Below are 25,343 nucleotides of genomic sequence, written 5' to 3' on the forward strand. Positions count from 1 at the left end.
AAGTTTTATTAAGTTCTAACTTTATTGTTACGCCGCGATATTTGTGGCGAAAGCGGCAGAACTTCCTTCAGTCCAACATTGATTTTTATAAATAATAAAGTGACAAAGTAATGGAAAGCAATACGTAATTATTAAATGTCGAGTTGTTATAAATAGCATAACTAGAAAGACGAGTTAAACGACAAACGTTGTACTCAAGCAATGAGTTCTTGGCACTGATAAGATAAAAGATTAGATCTGCTTATAGTGCTGATAAGATAAAGCACTGATAAACTCACAAAAATGATGAGAAAAATTTTATGTTTTGTTAAATTTTATTTTAAAAGAAAGAATAGTAGAATAGAATAAACTAGAAAAGTATTTATTATTATTACATTCCAAAAGATCTTACAAAAAAATTTAAATGATAAATGTACAATAACTTATCGTGCGCGCCCGGACAAGGCTAGTTTTAGTCTGGATTCCAGGGCACGTCGGACTGGAGAGGAACGAGAGAGCGGACTTCGCCGCGATGGTGGGTACTCTTGCCCCTCACAGTGACGATGTTGACACCATCCCGATTCGGCCTGACGACGCTAAGAGAATAGTGAAAAATGTGATATTAGAAAAGTGAAAGTGTCGTTGGGCCGGCTGGCCTGACGCGCTGGTGTCCGTCAAGCCGACGGTCAACCGGTAGGGCCCGAAGGGAACGCGTTGTCCTGACCCGCCTGCGGATCGGTCACGTGCGACGGGTACCTTGGTCCAGGTGCTCAGCATGCCAAGACAACGGTCTCTCGGTGTCGCACGTGTTGGAGGGTTGTCGGCGCCGAAATGGAATACCACCTGACTATAGGAGAATTCTAGAGCATGGCAACGAGTTTAAAGAAAAACTTTTTAGGTTGTTGAGGGATAGTGGGATAATGGGTTGTATATAGAGGGGGTATTTATTTTAAAGGTTAAAGATTAGGTTAAGTTTATGTGAGAATAGGAGTATGCTGGGCGGCTGTGCGGCATATCATCTCAAGGCTTAACAGCTGCTCCGTCAAGCCGAATATCGAGTACCCTCCGACCCGGATTCTAGGCAGAGGATATGCATGTGTGATTGGGTTTGTATATAGGAGTATGTATGTATTTATTGTATGAGTGAGTGTGAGAATGACTAGTTTTAGGGAACGTAAGGGCGCCGAAATGACCAAAGAAGTCGATGGCGCCCGACCAGAGCCCAACCTCGGAGTCGCTCAGGCACCAACGTGGATGACTCCCCCTGATCCACAAGGGAGAAACCAGAGGCCTCCTAGGAAGCCTCCTATTTCTAATTCTACAATAACTTAAAACACAAATAGCATGGACTGTAGCCCGTCTGATGAGTTGGCTTAGTATCTAATAAATTATCCTTTTTTTATCAACTTCAATCAGACCTTCTACAAGGTATACCAAGCTAGTCCCGTCAACAATGGTGATAATAAATCTCAACTGAAATTATAACAGCATCTAATATACTATCTAATATTCATATTTTACAATTTTGCAATCTGATATAGAAACATTATTTGCATATCAGTTATTTCTATAAACATTAATTTAAGTTTTTAACATGAAATATTAAATAACAATTTGAGAAATAAAGATTCTAATTTAACAATATTAAATAATTATTGCCAACAATGGAGGCAATAAATCTTAACTCAATCTATAACACAGCATAATATCCAATATTCTATCATATTTTAACAATTTTGTAATCAGATATAGGAACATTAGTTACATATTAATTATTTCTATAAATATAAATTTAAGTTTTTAACGGGGGAAATTAAATATATAAATTTAATTATTTTAGTTTAAAAATATTAAATAAATATTATCAACAATAGTGGCCATAAATCTTAACTAAAATTATAACAATTATTAATAATTCAATAATTACTTGTTCAATAAGCACACTAAAATTGATTCAATAATAAATCTATTAACAAAATATTTGCTACCAGCTAAAAGGTAAATTCATTAATAATTCTTATCTATATTTACGGCCATCAATAATGTAATTGAATAGTTCAGACCATTCAATGAATATTGAATTGATTTCCTTGATATTATTATGCACTTCATCCATTTATATCTGAACTGTTTAGGATTTGAAATTCACAAACAAAAGACGTCGAATTTTTGTTTTATCATGGCCTTAACGGTACTTGCTTTGACGGCTTGTCTGGAAAAATCCAAATAATTTTATTAATCATACATTAACACTCTAAATCACAGGGTGGTCTCGAAAAAAAAATCTGTGGTTACTGTCATGCTTCCGACCTATTAGACGGTCATCATCAGGGCAAAACAATCTTAAATATGTCTACAGATTGACATATTTAAGTTTTTTACAGTCGATATCAAATTTCCTTGAAAACCGACTCAGCCCTAACGCTGCAAGAATTTGTTGACCAAACTCTCTAAAATAGAAAAAGTACAAAATTTGGTGGTGTCAAATCGAAGAAAAATGTAAATATTTAAATTTAATAGTGGGGGCGTCGGTGGCCGCAATGGTTTAGGCGCTCACCACTGTAAGGTAAAGGTCCCGGGTTCGAATCCAACGGCCCTGCTTTCGAACCCGACAAACGTACAAACGGGCTTTTTTTCAAAAACATTGGCACCCCGAGGGTCATATAACCTCGTAGTTGAAATACTCTCGTTAAAAAAATAAATAAAAAGTAATAGCAATGAAAAATACACGAAACGTACTCTTTTAAATAAAGAGGGGGAAATTAGATGAAAATGAACCATCCTCGGTGTTAAATTATAGGAAAAGGAGGAGGTCAAAAAGACTGGAATTAAATGTGAAACGAGTTGTGACACAGCGATTGGAGTTAGGTAGGGAATTCCGGAAGTAGAAACGGGGAAGGCAAGTTCGGCTAAAAGCTGTGGATTTGTATGAAAGAGCTAGAGATCAGAAGAGCAGGAAAGAGTGTGGCGAGTGTGTATAGAAGACAAATGTTGACAGATTATAAATATAGGAAGGGGAATAAGAAGAAATTATTTTTTTAAAGATTGAGAGAAGAAAGCATTGCCTGCGATAGATACAGCCATTGCAAATCACGATACATATCGTGTACGTAGGCTCATTAGATCTCTTTGGGGAGCTATGTACGTAGATTATGTAGGTCATGGGAAACATGTAGGCTGCTGAATGTGAACTTACCTTAATCTTCTATTTTATTTTGGAACAATGTTTAATAAAAATATATTTTTTTCCAATTCATTTGCAAGAAGTTAAGAACTTTATATTTTGAGTCGCAGCCTTTGCTGTATGTAAACTCGTTCACTTACTTGGGCATATCTCTTAGCTGTACAGGTAAATTCAATTTGGCAAGGAATAACGCACTTAATAAAGGTATGCGAGCTCTTGGAAAGATCAAAGAAATTCTTATTAAAAGTAAATCAAACTCGCTAGCGACAAAAAGAAAGCTATTTGACTCAGTTGTCGCTGCATCTGCCTACTATGCCGCTGAACTTTGGGCGGTGGCGCAGTTGGAGGGTTTGGACAAATTACAAATCAGGTATTATAAACAGCTGTTCCATCTCCCCCGCAACACGCCTGATCATTATATAAAAATTGAGTTTGGTCTTGAATCTACTAGCACCAAAATTTTGATTAGGGTCATAAACTGGCTAAGTAAAGTGTTACCTTCAGATAAAAAATCCCTTCTGAAGAGATCGTTTGAATCTGTTTTGTTCGCAACAAACTTCTCATCACCCCGTAAAGAATATTGTAATGATAACTGGCTTGTTCATTTACATGGAATATTGGCTCGTTTGAATTACGAACCTTCCCTTTTTTTCGTGATGTAAGTGTGGTGGCGAAGCACAAAAGGGACATTATAGAGCGTTGGGAGAGTAATCTCTATTCAATTAACATCGACCGATGCATTGGCTCCGGCTTCAACCCCTTCTTCAGGCGAATTTCTTCTCTTTATTTATGCGAAAATTATTTATTTCAAAATGTTTCCATGGCCAAGCAGAGAATTATAGTGCAACTAAGGCTATCGGGTACCGCAGAAATTAGACTGTTTTATAATGGCATTACATACTCCATTGACTGCACACAATTATGTACAATCTGCATTGTTCGTTCAAGGTCAACGAAACTTTGGCACAAATAATATGGGAGTGCCCAATATATTCGTCGTTAAGAAAAAAATATTTACAGAATTATTTAAAGAATGCACCACAACTGTACAATAGTGACGAAAAATTAATATGGTTACTAAATGGAAGCTGGGATAAAGAAAAAATAAATGATTTATTTTATTTTATATTGGGTACATTGAAGTTGAGAGCGTTTGTGTTAGATGAATGATGCAGTCTGCCAAAGGTTCTTTATATGTCCATAATATGTTCTATGTTATTGTTAAGTATCTATATCAATATATAATTGTATGATTATAATAAATAAATAATAATAATTAATTATTTTTTAAATTAAAAATTATGTATATTGTTAATTGTGTTGCACTGTACATATGGTACTCTACTGTAGTTATTTTTGACATGGATAAAGTTTTGTAATTATGTAAAAATATGTGAGAAAACAAAATGTGCATCCCTTGTATAGGCATATATATAATGCTAAAATACAATAAAATATTCTATTCTATTCTATTCTATATTTTCTTCCAATGTTTATATATCAACTGCAATATGTATGTATTAATATATAAATACTTTTACCCTATTCATTTTTAAAATGAATAATGTGTTTCAAAATGAATGATGAAAAATATATTTCAAGCGTACATGGAGACCAACGTTTCAGTAAAAAAATATTACATTATTATTATACTTATTCAATGGAGTTGGTGAAAAAAACTTCCCACCATTGGAAAAAATTTGATTATCACATAATTAGCAATCGTAAGAATATGTCAAAAGTTAAAATTTTAGAGTAAAAATTAACCTAAAACTTTATACCAGATTAGTTTCTAAATTTTCTTATTAAGTGGATATAAATCGAATTGAAAAGGCGGGTTTCGTTCCTTCCATCTTCAATAAATTTCTAAGTCTGTTAAAGTTGTCCACAAAAGGAAAATTAACTTTTCACTTCAACTTGCAACATTCTGTATATGTCGTTTTACATTAATTGTTAACACTGTTCTACAGAAAATTATATTTTATAACGAAAGTTTCCACACTTTGGAAAAAAAATTACTGTAATTGTTCACCTGTTAAATTATATTTCAAGTCTTGAGGCAAATTCAGGCAATTCACATAGAACCACTGAAATATAGATAATTCGATATAGAAATATATTTTCAGATTTATTCCGAGACGTATCGCCAGCATTTGACAAGGTTTAGCAGGAAGATTTAATACATAAAATTAAAAAAAATATTCCCAAAGCAACATGTTGAACTTTTGACCTCCTACCTTTTGGAAAGAAACGTTCCAGATTAAATAATACGAATATTAAGGGTGGCCGATGGACTCTTGCTTATTAATATATATTAAAGCATATGCACTCATGCTACTTTTATCCTCAAAAACCTCTCGTATAATCGTATAATATTCTTCAATAATGCTCCTTTCCCTAAAGCTGTCTGAATAGGCTAGTTTGGTTCCACTACAACTTGGAATCGATGCACAAGATCTAAAATACAATAGTAGTCGAAGTTATCGACCAAATAACAAGAATCGATGCGAACGTATATACTAATACAGTACAAGACATTGCTGAAATTAAAATCATAAGATCAGATTAAAACTATGGGTCACCGCTGAACCTCGAACCATGAAAGAATACACTCTTTTCAAACCAAATTTCTTAGGGCCATAGTCAATATCCCCTATTACATCTCCAGCATCACCATATTTAAAGACTTCCCAATATCCTTAATTGAAAATCTCCAATAAATTTTCCTCATTCCTCAAAAACTTATCCTTATATTCCAACCCATTAGCCAGATCCATATCAAACATAGCCCACTCTTAGAACCCCGCCAAAGCCTATAGTGGATTTGTCCTCGGGATCTCTATTCATTAATAATTAATTTTTGAAAAAAGCTGGGAGAGAGCAACAATGGTTGCTGGCACCCTGCATGTTATTATAAAAATGTCAAACGAGAAAAATAGTAAATTTTATTTCATAATATCTTTCAATTAATTAAGGTTTTTTGTTGATATAAAAAGTCAGTGTCACGAGCGGGATTCGAACCCACGACCTGTTAGATACGCCGCTGCTCTACCACTTGAACCGCACCTTTTGAATTTTCCCTACTTTTTGCCATTTTTCAACATGTCGTGAAATCTATAAGTAAGTTAGTGTCCGAGTGGATCGAAGTCACGATAGCTCAAGTGGTAGAGCAGCGGCGTATCTAGCCGAAGGTCGTGGATTCGAATCCCGCTCGTGACATTGACTTTTTATCTCAACTAAAAAACCTTAATTAATTGAATATTAATTTGTCAAGTGGACCACAAAAATAGTGCTTGTTACATAATGTATGTAGTTTGTACAAATGGTAATAAAAACAAGTGAAATTAAAAAAATAAGAAATTGCTATTATTGTTAGTTTATATTTCATTTTATGAACATTTTTATATCACGACGTTTTTACGCTCCAAACCCAACAAAGAGAAACAGTTTATCTCTGCATACATCGAAAATTTTTGATAATGTTTAATATTTGCTACCTAGATCATGAAATGGAAAATAAATGTTCTATTTAAATTAATCCATATATGTTTAGCGGTCATAATTGACCGTTTTAATTATATGAATTAATTTTTTTTTAGCTAAGGTCTTAGTTGAGATGAAAAATTTAGTCACGAGCGGGATTCGCTACTCTAACTACTTCAACTATCGTGGCTTCAAATGAAGTAGAGCAGTGATGTATTGAGCCGTTGGTCGTGGGTTCGAATCCCATTGTATTTAAAAAACAACAATTTAAAATTAACTAATATTCTCAAAATGTTATAACGAAAATTGTCAGGTATAGCACTAATAACGCAAATATCAGCAAAATTTTACAAATACGAATAGTAGTTTATTGGCCGTGTTCAAATATTCGTCTAAAAAAAACCCGAATTCCGAATATCTATTTCTAACGGATTATAAAAAAATAAAATAATTTATTTATTTCGAAGGAAGGGAGGTGAGTTCAGGGGGTGGCGCAGAGGGCAGTCGAATCGCTCTGAATCGGGGGCGGTTCAGTCTAGAGCGAAACACGGTCGACACCGCACCGCCCCCGGACAAAACCAGTCGACGAGAGCAAAGCGAAAACGGAATCGAACGGAAATGTAAGTAGAATGTTTCGAAGGCTCAAAGCGGCCTGTAAACCAGAAAAAAACTCAGAGACAAAATCTTTTCCCTATTTTGAATTTTTTGCTAAAAAAATTTCTATTTTCTAAGTACGAAACGTCAACAAAAATATTTTGGAAGTTTATTAATTTAAATTGGCGTGTATTGGAGAAAATGGCTGCTTTTAAACATTTTTAAACAAACATTAAATTTTTCCTGTAATTGTATATAGATGAGGTTTCTAGCAAACAAAAAAGTGTTGATAGAACATTTCGTAGGTATGAACTTACAATATTTATCGGCTAATTTAGAAAAAATCTATTATCCAATTCAATAAAATTATGAAGGGAAGTACTTGGTAAAAGAGGAAGTATATTGAGCATTCAGTATGAATGAATGATGTTTGTTTACATGATTACGTGGTTACACTTTACAAAATAGTGTAGAAAAAATGACATGCAGTGAAACTTCCTATTACAATCCAATTCAAATAATTACATGCTGAACAATTATTTACTATATAAGATGGAGAAAAAGTATACAAAAATCACCTAAATTGGTAAAAATATATTTGAGATAGATAATTAAACATACATTTGAATACGTAAATAAATAAATTTTATTATGTCAGCCAATTTCACAACTTATACGAGTTAGACTAGATTAAAGTTCAGGTGTATAATGTTTAATAAGCTTGTTTCGAGTTAGCTGTCCTGGGGAAAATCTGATTTGTGGGGCTCCCATACGTTAAAATGACCACGTTACATACTTCCAATGTTGTTTATGTGTATCCCAAAATTTAATTCGGTATCGAATGTAATATGTACGTACATATTTGACCTTAATGAGCTCGAGTGAAATAATACGGGACGAGGAAGGATCTACGTTTGCTGAACAGGAACTTGCTTTGATTATATTAATTTTTAGTTTCTAAGTGCAAAAACGTTCAACGTTTTCGAGCTCCGTATTAAGATTTTTGCCGACGGGGACAGTAAAGCACAATATCATTTATTCAGATGGCAATATTTTGGTTTAGGCAGAGCAATTAGAAAAGTGCAAAAAAGTGTGTGGCCCTGAATTGATCCTTGAGGGAAGCCGGCTTTAATAGTGAAATGAGAACAAAGTGATTTACGAATGGTGATACAACCTTACCTTGATTTCAAGTAAGGGTGCACAATCTTAATTACATGCTTTGGAAAATTATACTCAACCTTTCTTTAAATAATTCTGTCATGCCGTACGCTGTCGAAGTTCTCCCTATCAAGGAGAACAAGCCCCGTTTAATTTTTAATGTTAAAACTTTCAATTACAAAGTCTACTACTGTAGCAAGTTTACCTACTATGCTAAACCCAAAATGGAAGGCGAATTGTTTTTACTTTACAATACGTGGAATATGTAAATGAATGTCAAACCCTTTAGATGCTCTCTGTTCGAAGACCTTAGTCAAAGATCTGAATAGACTAATAGGTCTGTAAGTCGTGGAAGTTCATGTGGCTTGCTTGGATTTTTTTTAAATATATTATTTTCGGGAATTTCCAGCAATTTGGAATGTAGCTTAGGAAACACGTAGCATCGAAGAGGTGAGTTATTAGAACTAATTAAATTCACTAGTTTTCGTGGTCCGCTTGATCAATTAATATCTTTCTATCAATTAAGATTTTTAGTTGAGATATAAAAGTCCGTGTCACGGGCAGGATTCGAACCCACGATCTTCGGCTTGATACGCCGCTGCTCTACTACTTATGAATTTTCCCTTCTTTTTGCTATTTTTCAAATGTCATGTAATCTATTTGATTTTCGGTGACAAATGAAATGGCCACGGAAAGCTTTATTGGATCCGAGTGGATCGAGGTCACGATAGCTCAAGTGGTAGAGCAGCGGCGTAAGCCGAAGATCGTGGGTTCGAATCCCGCTCGTGACACTAATTTTTCATTTCGACCAAAACTTTACATAAAAAAATTTAGTAATTGAAAGCAGTAATTTTCTCAATAGACCACTAAATAAATATTATGGATTATGTTTATAATTAAATTTATAACTTTTCCAGTACTGAATGAAAAAGCTCCAATTAAAGTTAAACCACATATGTAAAAATTAACGCTGCTGTCTTTGGCTTTATATATATATATATATATATAAAACTTTTAAAACTTAATTTACTTTGGCTTTTACTTAGAAGTGCATCATTTTGACAGCTTTTACAATGCCATTGTTGCTTTACAATAGTGTTGTTAAAGACTGCGTCCGATAAAGTATTTGGGCGAATTATTAAACGCCGAAGACTTTTACATTTCCATCGTTGTTTTTTCTTCTTTTTATTTTTATTTTATACAAATCGTTGGGTTTCTCGCTTTGTGCCCAAAGATATTTTAGAACAGCGTTAAATTTCAAAATGGATGATTCAATCTGCTTGTTCTTCCATACAAACAACCGCCCCTCTTTAAAAAAAGGAAGACAATTCCTGAAGATAATGTTGTCTTTCTACTCAACATTTCTTTCGCTTTATATATTGTGATGAAACATTGAGAACGAAAGGGAGTAAAAATGTCATTTTGGTGCATTTTTGATGATAATGGCCGAAAGGTGTGGTAATAGAGGCATCGAATAACACCAGCCTACTTCATCTAAAAGTTTGACTATGACTGATTGATGATTACGTATAAGCTGCTGCTTATAATGTGGTTAATGGCGTGTAAAGTTAGACGTCTTGCCGTTTAAGTACGATTTAATTTTGAGTCATTATTAAGGATTAAAAAAGTGTATTCATATTGGCAAGTATAATGCATTTGTCTAAATTATAATAGGTATGTAATTTTTTAAATTGATTTTGTATTTTGACTGATTTATGGAATATTTTATGGGACTGAATTTTACTCGAAAAAGAATATATATCTTTTTGGACATAAAAAGCATTGTTTCATAAAAGATTTTCCAGAATTAGTAGAAGAAGAATTAATAATTGGCATGAACATGTTTTATCTGTTTAACAGTTCAATTTATTTTTATGCTAAAATAAACAAACAGTATTTTTCTATAATACCTATAATTAATTAATCTTTACGTAAAGTATTGGTTGAGATAAAAAAGTCAGTGTCACAAGCGGGATTCGAACCCACGACCTTCGGCTAAATACGCCGTTGCTCTAACACTTGAGCTATCGCGACTTTGCTGCAAAACTTGGCTTTGATTTTTGAACTTTTGCTTGTTTTTCAATTAAATTCCCGTCATAGTCCGAACTTACTGAAAATACTAATAATAAGCCTGTGCCGGCCAATTAAATGGAAAATCAAAACAAGCTATTAAATAAAGGGACATCACTATAAGAGGATTAAGGGTTATTGAAAATACCACTTCACATAAAGGATAAGCTGTCCAGTCATTGATTTGCAGTGCTTTCGTATCAAAGTTGATTAAATTTAAATCTCATACATAAGAACTTAAAGGATTACGAACATATCCGTATAAAAAATCATACATTGTGGATGACTACCAGAACGAGGATGTAGTTGACGCTTGGTTTGGCTAGATCGAAGTCCAGATTTGGACCCAATCGAACACATTTGGGACCAACTTAAACGACGAGTACGACGGCGAAAACCAGGTCCTAACACCCTAGAAGAGTTGAAAACAACTGCTTTTGATGAATTGGAAAGAATTACTCAGGATTTTATCTTTTTTCAAAGAAAGCGAAGGTGTTTAACGGATCTGATTCGGTGCCAAAGGTCGAAATATGCGATATTAAAGGAGAAAAAAAATTTCTTCGCAGTTTTATTTGTATTTGATTTTTTTTCTTTTCTCTATAAATTATTCTCGTAATTGGTTTATTTAATTATGTAATAAACATTTTCTTTTTAGATGTGTTATTTTCACCAAACCTATTTTTGGTATGCAAAATATGGATAAACCTACATAAATTTAAATTTAATGGTGGTGAGTTTATTTTTTTCATATGTGTACCACATTGAAAAAATGTTTTTCAACTATCCATTACATTCTTGGAGTAATTCCATAAGTTAACAAACAAAATAATTAATTAAGGTTTTTAGTTGAGATAAAAAAGTCACTGTCACGAGGGGGATTGGAACCCACGACCTTCAGCTACATAAGCCGCTGCTCTACACCACTTGAGCTATCGTGACTTCGATCCACTCGGACACCAACTTCCCACCTTTTGAGTTTTCCCTCCTTTTTGCCATTTTTCAAATGTCGTGTAATCGGATTGGATTCTCGGCGACAAATGAAATGGTCACGGAGAGCTTTAGTGAAGTATACTTCATTTTAATTCATTAAATTCACTAATTTCGTTGTCCGCTTGACCAATTAATATATTACAATTAATTAAGGTTTTTAGTTGAGATAAAAAAGTCAATGGCACGAGCGGGATTAGAACCAACGACCTTCAGCTAGATAAGCCGCTGCTCTACCACTTGTGCTTGCGTGACCTAGATCAACTCGGACAGTTACTTCCCATCTGATTCCCACCTTTTGAATTTTCCCCCCTTTTTGCCATTTTTATCTCAACTAAAAAACTTAATTAATTGAAAGATATTAATTGGTCAAGCGGACCACGAAAACAAGTGAATTAAACAAAATAATATTTTAATTAATTTTCAGGTAATCTACTTTTCTTACCTTTTTTAACTTTATTAACTCTTCTTTTCTATAAGCAAATATTTGTCGTACAACTTTTATCCAAGGCGATGTTTTATGAGTTTATTAACGAATCACCAAAAAATGTTTAATAATGTTTTTTCTTGATTAACTACATTTAGTACGAAAAAAATTGTATATGGAAATTGAATATTTATGTGACAAATAGAGAAATTATCAGTGAACAGTTTATACTTTCTATCTGTATCTCCCTCTCTCTCACACATACACTCTCTCTTCTTTCTTTAATCTCTTATTTATCTGTATCAAGGTTAAGGGACAGTAAATTGGATCAGGGTGATGAGACCTTTTGATTCTCAACAGGAGATAATTTGAAAGTGTTAGGATTGAGTAGGAAATTAGATTGATCCGCAAGTTTAATTTAACTTTAATTCCCTGTTCGTTTTGTGCTCGAAGTAATTGATCGATCTTTGTTTAATCCGAGTCTATCATGGTTGTGTTTGTCTTCACCCTCACAATTCTCTGCAATACGTACTACTATCGTATGTTGTACGTAACGTTACAAACCTAACAGAGTTGAATCCCAATATATCTTATCTTTAAGGGGATGAAGTATAATTCGATATATCGACATATTTAGTATTGAGATTATGGTGTATAGTAGGTAAAAAGTAAAATACTTTGTATCGAAAGTTTAATTTTTCTTTGTGATTGTTTATGTACGTAAGTTTATTTTTTAACATGTATATGTATATATATATATATATATATACGTGTATATACTTATACTTAATATTATATACTTAATATGCAGGGTGTTGCAGGGTTAAATGTCATTAAAATGTAGTTCAGTGCCACCAGAACGAAGTTTCCATCATGGCATTTTATAGAGATATTAGGGGTATTCACGATGCTTGCAAGATGAGTTAACACGAATAGAGAAATGTCCAATAAGATCGTGAACACGCCCGTCTTTTCTTAGCATGTTAAACGTTAATTTTCCGCTATGTTGCGCGTGGCGAATGGTAGAACTAAAAATAAAGCTATAGCAGTCCTTGTTGTTTGTTTTGGTTTTCTTTTGAATTAAATTATACGATGCGAGAAGTTAATAAAAAAAGAAAATTAATCAACTTTTTGATTCAAAATGCTATTTATACCTCGAAAAGTATTAAGAAATGACCGCTTCAATTCGTGCCGACGTGTAAACAAAAAACATCTGTTAAATTCATGGCTGCCATGTTGGTTGCCTACGCGCTAACGGATTGCAATGTGACTACATTTACGACCTAACATCTAACATCGGCCCTGGCCTGTTAGATCGAACAATGTTAACTAGTGTTTCTCGATCTAACAGGAGCTAACAGAGTTAACAGGGAACAGGGTTAACACAAAGTTGTTAATACCCCTACTACCATTTTCCTAATTTTAATCTAAAATCAGATTTTTTAAAATAAATTCGTAATTTCTTAATTTCAACATCATTAAATAATCCCCCTGTAAATTACGCATTTTCGCCAATTAACTGATGTATTGTTCGAAATACTTTCCTTCCTATTGGGTACACAAACGAGAACATAGAGCGATCGACGTGACTGCATGGAGGACTTCTTCCTATCGTTTCCTCATGCTATTGCACGTGACTTAAATTTCCCTATGCGTTGTTCCCTCGTTTTGAAAGAGTGTGCTGTATACTGAACTTTTCCGAAATCCTCAAAAATTTTGATGGAAAAGTCATTGCACGATTCAAAATTGAGTATTTAAAAAAAACAAAAAAAACAGGGGTTCTGCCATTTGTTATTCTGTTCCCTTGATTCGATGGGTATGCTGTACACTGCACTTTTTAGAATTTCCCATATGTAGAAATCAAGTGGCGTCAAATCAGGGCTTGAGAAGAATGTATCTCATTTTTGTTACCAACGTAATGACGGTTTTCATTAAAAATATGACATACAATTCTCTCGTGCTGCTTCTCGCCTTGGGTTCTATATCACGTTTTTCAACTTTGCAAAAGGTATTGCACTAAGAAAATTTAAAAAAAATTTAAATGTCAGTATGTCTAATCCTAAAAATTTTGGGTTTTTTATAATCAGTTTTTCTTCACAAACGCAATAACAGACAAAACAAGACAAAATTATTACATTGTTAAGGTTGTAGAATGTTATAAAGCCCAGTGTCTTTCGCACTTCTAACACAAATAAAAAAGAGCCAGGTTGCAATTTGTATATATGTAAATATTTAGTAAAATATATTAGTTTTCCCAGTTCCCAAAAATTTTGATGATAGTCATTGCACGAGCCAAAATTGAGTATTTAAAAAAAAAAGAAAGGTTTTTGTCATTTGTTATTCTGTCCCATTGTTTCGATGGCTGTTCTGTACATTGCATTTTTCAGAATTCCCTATCCGTAGAAATCAAGTGGCGTCAAATCAGGGCTTGAGAAGAATCTATTTAATGTGCAGAGATTAGTGACCGTTAGTTGATAATTATTCAGATATCGTGAAATGCGGTCTGGTGTGATGTAGGTTTCAGAAAAACATTTTCTTTATCGTGCCAATGTTTCGATCTTTCTTGAGTTCATCTTCAGGGCCTGGGATTTTCAAACAATGTTTACATTTAACAAATACATTTAGGATGTGGAAAAGTGAATTTGTACAATGCAAAATTTATTTTATATTCAATCAAAGTATTTCTACTTACTCAAAGTGTTTGTGTTCCGTGTAGTTGTGCCATCCTTGCGTGTCGTGTTGAGAGTGCCAGTGAGATTTTGCTATTTTATATTTATATATGTTGGATTTTGAAGGGGTGAGTAGAAATACTTTGATTGAAAATAAAATATATTTTCCATTGTATAAATTCACTTTTCCACATCTTAAATGTATTTGTTAAATGTAAAAATTGTTTGTAAATCCCAGGCCCTGAAGATGATCTCAATAAAGATCGAAACGTTGGCACGATAAAGAAAATGTTTTTCTGAAACCTACATCACACCAGACCGCATCTCACGATATCTGAATAATATATTTAATTGTTCTTGTGCTGCTGCTATCGTTGGGTTTGATATCAAGTTTTTCAACTTGGCAAAGGTTCTTTCAGTAAGAAAATTTTTAAAAAATGTAAAAATGAGTATATCCTTGGTTTACTTATAAAAGAAGGGAACTTTGATCTAATTAAAAAAAAAGATGGAAAAGTCATTGCAAAAGTCAAAATTAAGAAAAAAAAAAAAAAACGAGTTTTGCCATTTGTTATTCCGTTCCCTTTTTTCGATGGGTGTGCTGTGCACTGCACTTTTCAGAGTTCTTCATATGTAAAATAATAATCGGGTCAACTCAGCTAGCAATTCCAAGAATAATACAATAGAAGAATGCATCTAATTTTGTGCTACCAACTAGTATATGTTTTTAAAGTCATTGCACGGGCCGCAATTTAGTTAGTATTTAAAAAAAGAAGGGTTTATCATTTGTTATTCTTTGAGCGGCTACTGTGTATTCGGAAGCGCAGATTTTTCAACGGAAATGTTGTTATCTTGTGGAAAATTTATTGCAGTTTGCCAAACAAAGTTCAGATTTGTATTTTAATACCGCTAAAGTTGAGAAGTACGATTTTATGTGAAAAAATCTGATTTTAGGCTAAAATCACAAAAATGTTAATATTTCAAAAAAAAGACAAGATATAAACCTAGTTCTAGTGGCATTGAATTTGTTTTAATTAGTGAATCCACCATGCGGTATTGATATTTAACCCTGTAACACCTTGTATAGAGAAAATTAGTTCTTATCACTAGACAAAAAGAAAACATTAGCCTTGCTTCATGAGCAACAGGTACGACAAAAAAAGCGGATAATTTCAATGGCAATTTCTCCGCTCGAATTTCTCTCTCTCAACACGGCTCGAATTTTAATTTCAGTTGTACGTTTTGTTTAGTTGTGTAAATTCCACTGAGCCGAACATTTCACGGTTGAAATACACCGATCCATCGGATTTTCAATATTTAAACATTTTCGGAAACGTGTCGGCGCATTGAAATGGATAGGATACCAATACATTCGGCCCATCGGATGTAAAATATTTTTAGAATTTTACAATATTGGGTACTGTTGTTTCAGGTTGAAAAGGTTCAAATTTCACAGTGTGCGGAAATAAAGCGTTTATAGTCTCATTTTAACAATTGTCTCCCACTGTAGACAGACGTAATGGTTAAATAGGTTTAGTAAGATAAGGCCACGCATTAGGCTGCTCTTTCCAGCATACGCTGTGGTGAATCGGCGGAAAGTCGGAAATGAAATCCATTCCAGGTCATGGGCTCGGCGAATTTCATCAGGGCCTGGCGCTCGTCGTCGGCCGGATACATAAAAATGTTTTTAATGAAATCATACGTTCGAAGCCTAAAAGTAGCCCAATTTGAAAATATAACGTTATTCAATTAGACCTCGAACTTTGAAAAGCTACAAATATGACGATCGAAGCGTCCATGAAAAGTTCTAAACTATGTAAGTGTAAAATTACATTCTCATTAGATTATCAAACGTTTTTGTAACAGAGGAGGGAATATATTTCCGATGATTAGAGACAAAAAGTATTCTAAATATACTGTCTGTTCATTACTAATTCATTAACAAACTAATTTAAATGATGGCCATTTTTGTAAATGATTTTGTTGGTACCCTTCACATTTTAGTACAAATTACAATCGCTATCACAAAATTGTTCACACGGTCACAGCCCTAACACTAACGCCAGCGCTGCAGCCGGAGGCGTTACATACAGCCCAAACCATGGCACACCAGACAATTCTAGTGTAAAGGATTAAGGGCCATTGCTTCCCGTATACTCGGTCGTCCTAAAAAGGACAATGTGGATATTTAACGTTCGCACCTAGCCTATTTGTCCTTATCGGACGTTTCGATTCTCGAGATGAGAGCTGACGCACCTCCACATACGTGTTAATGCCGCAGCATTGGTGTAGAGGCAGCTCAGCCCCGAAGTCCCAAGACAACCTCGCTCTCCTCTTGCCCATTCCGAGTGGTCGGGTCTGCATTGAGTATCAGACCGTATTCCGCGCGCAAGGGCTACCTAAGCCGAAATACATCAGCCTGGTGTCCCGCGCACTCGCTAGATAGAGAAGGCCACTCTATCTCCCAGAGTATTGGGGCTTTCTAAGCGTAGAAACTACCGTATCCGCTCCGGCCGCGGTTTTGTTTAAAGTGGAATTGCTAACCACCCCCTAGAGGAGTAACGCCTACGGTAAAAGCCTCCCATCGAGCTCAGCCTACACCTACGTGCAAAGCATATTCGAGTAGGAGCAACTGATTCACTACCCATTCCCATCCGGGACTACTCACGCATTCAGGGGAGTTTTCACCGTTATCATAGCGTCCTCAACGCTTATACGCTGCCGTCCGATCCGCCGTATCCCGTGAGGCCGGGAGTATAACGATGGTTAAGTGTCGTGCGAAGGTCACAGATAGAAGACAGCCTCTTCTCTAAATACTCGCCAGTGGTAATGCGACGGCCAACTACCAGTCCGTTCCCATTGCAACAGGGGGTGAACCTTGGTTACCCGTTAGTACAGATGGTTATGCACCCTCCCCCGTCTATGCAGACAGGATCTGATACCCTAACTCTCGTGTGCCTTTGATATGACACCCGGCGCCCATGCCGACCCGAGGCCGTCAAGAGTACAGCTTGTGCTTTAGAGAGGTTGCCACGCCCTCAGGCCTGCACCATTATTTTGTTCCCGGACACCCCCCTTATAACCAAGCGTTGGGAGGGGTCAGAGGAAAGAGTGAAGGAACCTGGATTGAGAGAGGGACGTGGATGAGCTCGCTGATTGTAAAGGTCTTTTTCGATCATGAGGTCAGTGGCGTAAAAAGAAGGACAATTTGTCTGAGGAGTTTTGAATGGAAGGACCGGATGAGCTGGATATTGGATGGCTTGGCTGAACCCCACTTCTTATGTTCACAGTAGTCGCAGTAAATTCTTATATAAGGTTAGTTTAATGTTGAAGGCCAACAAGGCTATCGGCCCGAGAAATCTTCGTAGTTGTCCAAGCTTAAGTTGTCCCTTAAGTCCACATCAGTCCGCCGTCTAGGCATCATAGTCCTGAGTATTGATTTGAATGCAAATCGGAATCTCTTTTATGTTGACGTACTGTGCTAGGACTGGTTTGCAATGTGAATGAACTCTGAGTAAATTTTTCTTCATTCAATCTTGTCCTCCACTTTGTTTGAATAGGATTCGAGGACAAAAGTGAGGTATCGTCAGCATAGGTACTGACGGTTGTATTAGGGTATATAGGTAGGTCAGCAGTGCAAATGATTTAAATGATGGGAATAAGAATGCTCCCTTGTGGCATGCCGGCTGTTTCTGTCTGACTTACGAGAACTCGTTGCTGCATCTCAGGATAGGATAATAAGGAGTGAGTAAAAATCGTTTAAATTTATAAGCTCGGGTGCCAGAACCTATCAAAAGTTTATGCTACATTTAGGAACGCACCCAAGACTGTATATTCTTTAGAGTTGAGGCAATTTATTTAAGCGAGTTTATTCTTTAGTGCGTAGCTTTGAAAGCTTAGTGGATAGTGAAGTGATGTGGGCGGAAGCTGAATTAGTGAAAGTGAATCATTTTATTGGTTATTAAGTGCATTGAAATGCGCCTTACAAAGATTAGGAACATTGATGGAAGAAGGCAGATGGGACTGTAGAGTATTTGAATGAGAATAATTAATGCAATTATGACTATAATTAATGTTATTGAAGGATTAGAGATTAAAAAAGACATCGTTGTAATTTCCCTTCTACGATAAAAAAAATTCTCTACCGCTCGATTTAAAATCAGTTTACCCATTGAAGAAAAATACACATTTATTAAGAACTTTTTTTAAAACTTAATTACACAGTTTTCCGTTCAATTATTAAGGAGGAAGATGTCATTAAAAGATAACTAAGACCGTTTAAATTTCAAGTTTAAAAGGAAGTAAAAAATGTTATTATGCATGTTGCCACTGAAGTTATTGTACATTTAAATACCCTTGTAGCCATCTTCAAGCGAATTAAAAAGTTTCTTTCCATTTGAACGAAAAGTTAAAATTCATTCGGTTATTAACATAATAAAAATATACACCGGTCAAACGGAATAATCAATTTTCTTACAGGCTGAATTCGGCTTCACATATTTTATTATGCAGCGGTTTTATTTAATTTCATTCGACCAGAACTATAACTGTCCATTGATATTACCTGAACCCAGAAGCAGACGTGGCCGTATATCTGAAGAAACTTCGACCAAAAAGCAGACGTGGTCATAAATTTGAAGAAGCCCTATAGGAAATTGAACATGAAGCTTTTATCACCCAAGGGGGTTCCAGAAACTATTTACATTACACCACAAATTGATCTAGATATCAATAAGTGTTTACTTCACGGCATGGGATTATTCGGCAACAAAGTAGCATGTAGAAAGCGAATTTGTGCGGTTCAAAGTTATAATAACTGTTGTACTCGAGTAGTTTCAAGGTGGCTAAGACTTAGTGTAACTTAGAACCTCTGAAGACCAATTAAAAGTTTTCACTTGAGAAAAAATTAATTATATTAAGATTAAAAGGCTAGAGGTTGGGCTCTCCAGGCACTGCGCCTTCTGGATTTTGTACCTTCGTAGTTTCATAGTTTATTGCAATGGATCTAATCCTTCTTCTCAGACTGTTATTGACTGTCACTGGTAAAATTTCATTCCCTGGTTGTTTCGCATCTTGGTTATGTCTCCAGTGAGCGGTTCCTTCGGATTCGAAGATGATAAGAGTGGCTGGCGGTTTCTTCCTCCTCATTGCATAATGTGCAGATGGAATCATAGTTGAATATGCACATGTTGTGTAAATATTATCTCAAGTGCGCGTGACCGGTTAAGTCCTATCACTCCTCTAAGTTTGTTCCTCTTAAATGGTAGAAGTGAATTTCCCGTTATTTGTGAAGTTTGTGAAGGGCGTTTTAATTTAGGTTTATTATGTCCAGCGACCCAAGAGTTTATCCACTTCTCTCACTCCCTCGCTCACTCTCTCTCTCCCTCTCTCTCTCTCTCTTTCTGTCTTTAATTATTGATTTATTTTTTATCTATTCTGTGAGGGAGGATTCTGTGTTTGCTTTTGTTATCCCAAGTATTCAGGGCTGGTATATAATACATGGTAGGTCCCTCTCGGGCCAATGTGTCTGCTTTTTCGTTATACAAAATTCCTTTGAGTTGTAGCACACAAGAATAAGGTTGTTGGGTTTACGGGTTTTGGGATTGTGGATGCATTCACTGACTAGTTTTTATGCCATTTTTTACAAGCTAATGCTTTAATAGCAACTTGACTATCCGATGTTTTGAGGAATTTTTTGCCAATGTAACTCGTTATAAGATTTTCTAGGCAACAAAAATTGATCGCAAGTGGTTTCGCTTGAACGACCGAAGTACCTAATGAGTTTGTAACCCACATTTTCGGCTTTGTAACCCACATTTTCGGCTTTGTGAAAAAACACCCGATCCGTTTCCCTCGTTTGTTTTGGGGCTATCTGCATAACATGTTATTGTGCCTGATGCTCTCCTGAATTCTTCCTCTACTTTACAATCTGTTGAGACTTTGTAGGTTGTTGAAACCAATTACAATTAATTAAGGTTTTTAGTTGAGTTGAAAAAAGTTAATGGCACGAGCGGGATTCGAACCCACGATCTTCGGCTAGATACGCCGCTGCTCTACCACTTGAGCTATCGTGACCTCGATCCACTCGGACATCAACTTCCTATCTCATCCCCACCTTATGAGTTTTCCCTCCTTTTTGCCATTTTTCAATTCACCATCGAATCCCGCTCGTGCCATTAACTTTTTTTCATCTCAACTAATGTATTATGTAATGTGTAATTGTAATGTATTAATTGGTGAGGTCAAGCGGACCACGAAATTAGTGAATTTGTTGAAACCAATGTTTGGGGGATCAGATAGTACGTCCACATTTCTAAGAAAGGATAGCATGATTTTATAATTATGGTTCTTTACACGAATTACTTATTTCCCACCTAACCTAATTGTTTTTGTAGCCTAAATGAGCTTTTCCTAGCTTCTCCTTGTATGCAAGTTTCAGGTGAGGAGGTTTAGCAGAATTTCTAGTGAACTTGTAGTAGTTGTTCTCATATCCTCAGTGATACATAGGTTCGCTAATTTTTTTTATGCTGCCTTGTGTTTGGGTAGTCAGTTTTTGTTCACCTTTGGTTCACCATATTAGTGATCCATTGGTTATTTTGGGTTTTATAACTGCCGTGTAGCCAGTGGGCCATTTTCGGTTTTAGTCCGTAAGATTTGCCTAGGGTTCTTCATTAACAATATTTTACCTATTGTTATGATATGGTGCAGGTGAGGATTCCAGGTTAACTTTTAATGAGAGATTATGTCTAGTTTTCATCTACAAGCTGACACATCATTTTTTAGCTGCAACTGTTTTATGTAGAAGCTTAGGTTTTGCATTTCTATGTTTATGTGCAAATTCAACTTCACGCCTTTCTGGCGACCTCACCTGCGTCTGATTATGGTTCGACATCGCCTGGCGACCGTTAAATTTCAATGCATATTTAATCTGTCCAATCTATTTTAGTCCAGTTTATATGAGATCCACTCTTTTGTTGCTGATAAAAAAAATTCAATTTATTTTTCGCGACAATTTAAAAATATGGGTTCACACGAATGGCGATGAATCCTATTACGAGGCACGACTTCATGATAATAAATTCTGAACTTGATTCTATTCGTTTCAAATTATGTTTCCATTGATCAAGGGCAGTTGAACCGATCTGATATTGCCCGGATGCGTTTATGTACTTACGCGGGCCAGAGTTGATCAATTCGATCAAACCACTTATCATTGTTTATAGATACATACATCAAAGGTTCCAAACTGAGTTGGTTCAGACTTTGGTTTCCGATTATTAGTTAGCTCTGCAAACCATAATCACATCTCAAGTGAGATTGTGGCCGATTTTTCCTCCAGATTTCACCGATATCTAAACGCTCTAGATTAAATCTGAAAAATCTCTTGAACGGTGTATTTTTATTTTATCTGTACAAATAAACACGGATATACTACAGTTGTGTTTAGTTGGAGGAAAAACAACCTTGGAACACGTAGGTAACAGCCCAATGACAGGCCTTGCTTAGTTCGTATTTCGTTTGTACAGGTATATTTAACAATACAAATTAAAATTGAACAAAAAATAAATAAAATTGAACTCTTAATGTTTAACTTATAAAAATGTTCTAAGTGAAGTCCAGTTGGTTTTTTCGTTTTATTAATGACACTTAGATAGTAGGTAGTTACGACATTCTCTAGTCACTAAAGAAATTAAGAAGACTCGGAAAGGCATAATGCTTGTATTACGTGCCTAAATTGGGTTCTTAAAATGTTGAGTCCACTAAAACTATTTTAATTTCTTAATTTAAACTTGCAAAAAAACAAAAAAGTTCTGCGAAGATTGGAAAAGACTAGTAGACTTTTAGACCAAAGACATAGTCACGATTGCTCAAGTGGTAAGAGCAGCGGCGAATTGAGCCGAAGGTCGTAGGTTCGAATCCCACTCGTGACATTAACTTTTTCATTTCAACCAAGACCTGATATACAAAGATTAATTAATTGAAAGAAGTAATTTGGTCATTCGGACCACTAAATATAATAGATTAGAAAAGATGAAGTCTTTTCGGAGAATCTAAGGAAGAGGTCAAACAGAGAAAACTTCCTTTCGGTTTTCACCGAGCTTTCGACAGTTTTCTACTGTCATCTTCAGGGCCTGTTTTATTATCATATAAAAAAACAATTACAACATGCACAAAACAACAAATTGCACAAAAATTGAAATATCTTACTTAAACCTTAATGGGGAAATAAACGACATGGTGCTTTGGGCACAGAAGTACATTATGTTTTTTGGGGCTCAGCATCTAAACATTATTTAAATTGAATAAATTAATAATTAAAAATTACAACTAAAATTACAATAAGAGTTAAAACGTGGTCGAGAAAGGTCACATCATAAAAGTCCAAAAACTAGTAAAATCTTCCTTTCTTTCTTTTTCACTAAAGATAAATTGTGCCAAGAACCTAATCAGTAGGGTGTTGGGTCTAAGTAACATTGAATTTTTGGAAGAGAATATAAAACTAATTTTCAATTTACTTAAAAATAACCATTACCCGGTGGCACTGATCAATAAACTAATTACTGAATTTAAGCATTGTCAATTTAATGTAAGTAATGTCAATGTCGAAATGAAAAATAACTCTGTAAATGTTGAAAATGATTTCCAAACCAAAATGCGATTGTAGAACAAATCAAAATAGTAAACAACGGGGTGGTAAAACCTACTCTTTTCAGGTCTATCACGTATATACCTGAAGTGTCTCAACAATTAAAAAAGCTCTTCAAGCATTAAGTTGGGGATGTAGGTATTGCTTATAAATATAAGAACAACCTAAATATGTTACATGCAAATCTAAAAACAAAAGAACCAATCGGATCACTTTCCAATGTGGTCTATCAGGTGTCGTGTGGTGAATGCAATGTCAACTATGTAGGTCAAACAAAGCAAAAATTGTCTGCGCGGTTGAACCAACACAGGTTGGATTGCGACAATAAAAAAANATATATATATATAAGAAACGCACTGTGATCGCATGTACTTGAAAAACAAAGAAAGGAAGATTTTACTAGTTTTTGGACTTTTATGAGGTAACCTTTCTCGATCACGTTTTAATTCTTATTGTAATTTTAGTAGTAATTTTTAATTATTAATTTATTGGATTTAAATAATGTTTAGATGCTGAGCCCCACAAAACATAATGTACTTCTGTGCCAAAGCACCATGTCGTTTATTTCCCCATTAAGGTTTAAGTAAGATATTTCAATTTTTGTGCAATTTGTTTTTTTCATGTTTTAATTGTTTTTTTATATGGTAATAAAACAGGCCCTGAAGATGACAGTATAAAACTGTCGAAAGCTCGGCGAAAACCGAAAGGAAGTTTTCTCTGTGTTTGACCTCTTCCGTAGATCCTCCGAAAAGACTTAATGTTTCCAGCAGGTCGATAATCTAGTTCATCGTTACATTCTCCAGTCACTTCCGACTTTTAGGCAATAATTGTTGACCATGGTGTCCCACCTTCAACTCTTACGTGTTTTACCACTTGGTTTTGGAACGATTGCCCTAGATTTATTCGCTGCTGTGATGCCAAGCCCCATATTTTTGACATCCGTACGACCATTTTGAACGGTTGATCATTATATAGCGTTTACACTTTAGCCTGTGCGTTTATTGTTTCCGAAAAAACTGAAATCCTGGTCTAGATCTTTTAAGAACATCTGAGGTGTGCTGGTCAGATTTGAATCCAGTTGTAGTCTTTTGCAGAACAGTTGACTTAATTTGGTGGGATGATAAGCTTGTAAGTAGAAACCACTAGATAATTATGCTTGTCCATATTTAATTCGCGTTTGGAGAACTGTGTACCTTTAAACCACGCGACAGTGTGGTGCTTTCTGGGAAGGAATGCACAGTCTGTAGAAAATTCTTACAAAAACCAGAATGTAGAGGACCTTTCGTAAAATGAAAAGACCGGTAGTAGTCACTCGGTGCTTCAACTACTTCCGGCACTTGTGGTACCATGGTTCCCCAGTTTTAACTCTTATCACTTTGTTTTGGACCGTCTGCACTCGTTTTATTTTGGTTATTAAGAGAGTAACGACCGTTTTTCGGACAAACAGCTGGATTTTTTCATTATTTTCCTTTTCAACTCGACTTCTAATTTCAATTTTGGTAGGCTTTTATTCAGGAGTGTCGGTACTTCTTGCTTCATTATCAAACTATAAACCTTTACAGTATTTCAACAATTTTTCTTACTCATTGCGCAGTTTAAAGAGAACCTAAATGTTGCCTTCTTTCGGTATCCACTTTGAGTTCTTAATTTTTTATCGTATACAATTTTGTATCCAAGGTTTTATCAAAATCGTGATTGATTAATTTTTGGTTTATTAACAAGTTAGTATTTTGTTTAGAAAAACAACCCCTTAGATCCGAGCCCCATATTATACAAACGTACAGATGGATGGATGACTATGAGATAAACTTTTGACTCGTAACCGGATGATGTATTGTTTAGAAAACTTATTATCTAGTAAATCATCGAAGTTGGGGTCTTGGCAAATACAATAGGTACAATTGCTAACTCGGGTAAACAGGCTTGGCTCATCACTGTACTCGTAGGGGGTAAAACTTGTAGGTGGTGTTCAGTTGAGACTAAATATTGACTTCGCGTTTGAGGAATTCTAATGATGTGCACTATGGTCCTTTAGACTTCGCGGCTTATATCCGCAAACTAGACTGTAGTTACTACCCTGTCTGCTGAATCCGACGTGCACAAACAAGAAAATAGTAGACCAACATGTATGACTCCTCTGTTCCTCTC

At 35.2% G+C, this 25,343-nt stretch overlaps 1 long non-coding RNA gene across 1 annotated transcript in view; it reads left to right on the forward strand.

Moving 5' to 3' along the window:
- The first annotated feature begins 7,185 nt into the window (after window positions 1–7,185).
- The window catches only part of LOC106662026, a 305,248-nt gene continuing 287,090 nt past the window's right edge, over window positions 7,186–25,343 (forward strand). Inside the window, exon 1 of the long non-coding RNA XR_002910887.1 lies at window positions 7,186–7,266. This is a non-coding gene — a long non-coding RNA (uncharacterized LOC106662026). The remainder of the gene's footprint in view (window positions 7,267–25,343) is intronic.

This window comes from Cimex lectularius, unplaced genomic scaffold (assembly GCF_000648675.2).
Source record: "Cimex lectularius strain Harlan isolate CLEC.00 unplaced genomic scaffold, Clec_2.1 scaffold57, whole genome shotgun sequence".
Taxonomy (NCBI): domain Eukaryota; kingdom Metazoa; phylum Arthropoda; class Insecta; order Hemiptera; family Cimicidae; genus Cimex; species Cimex lectularius.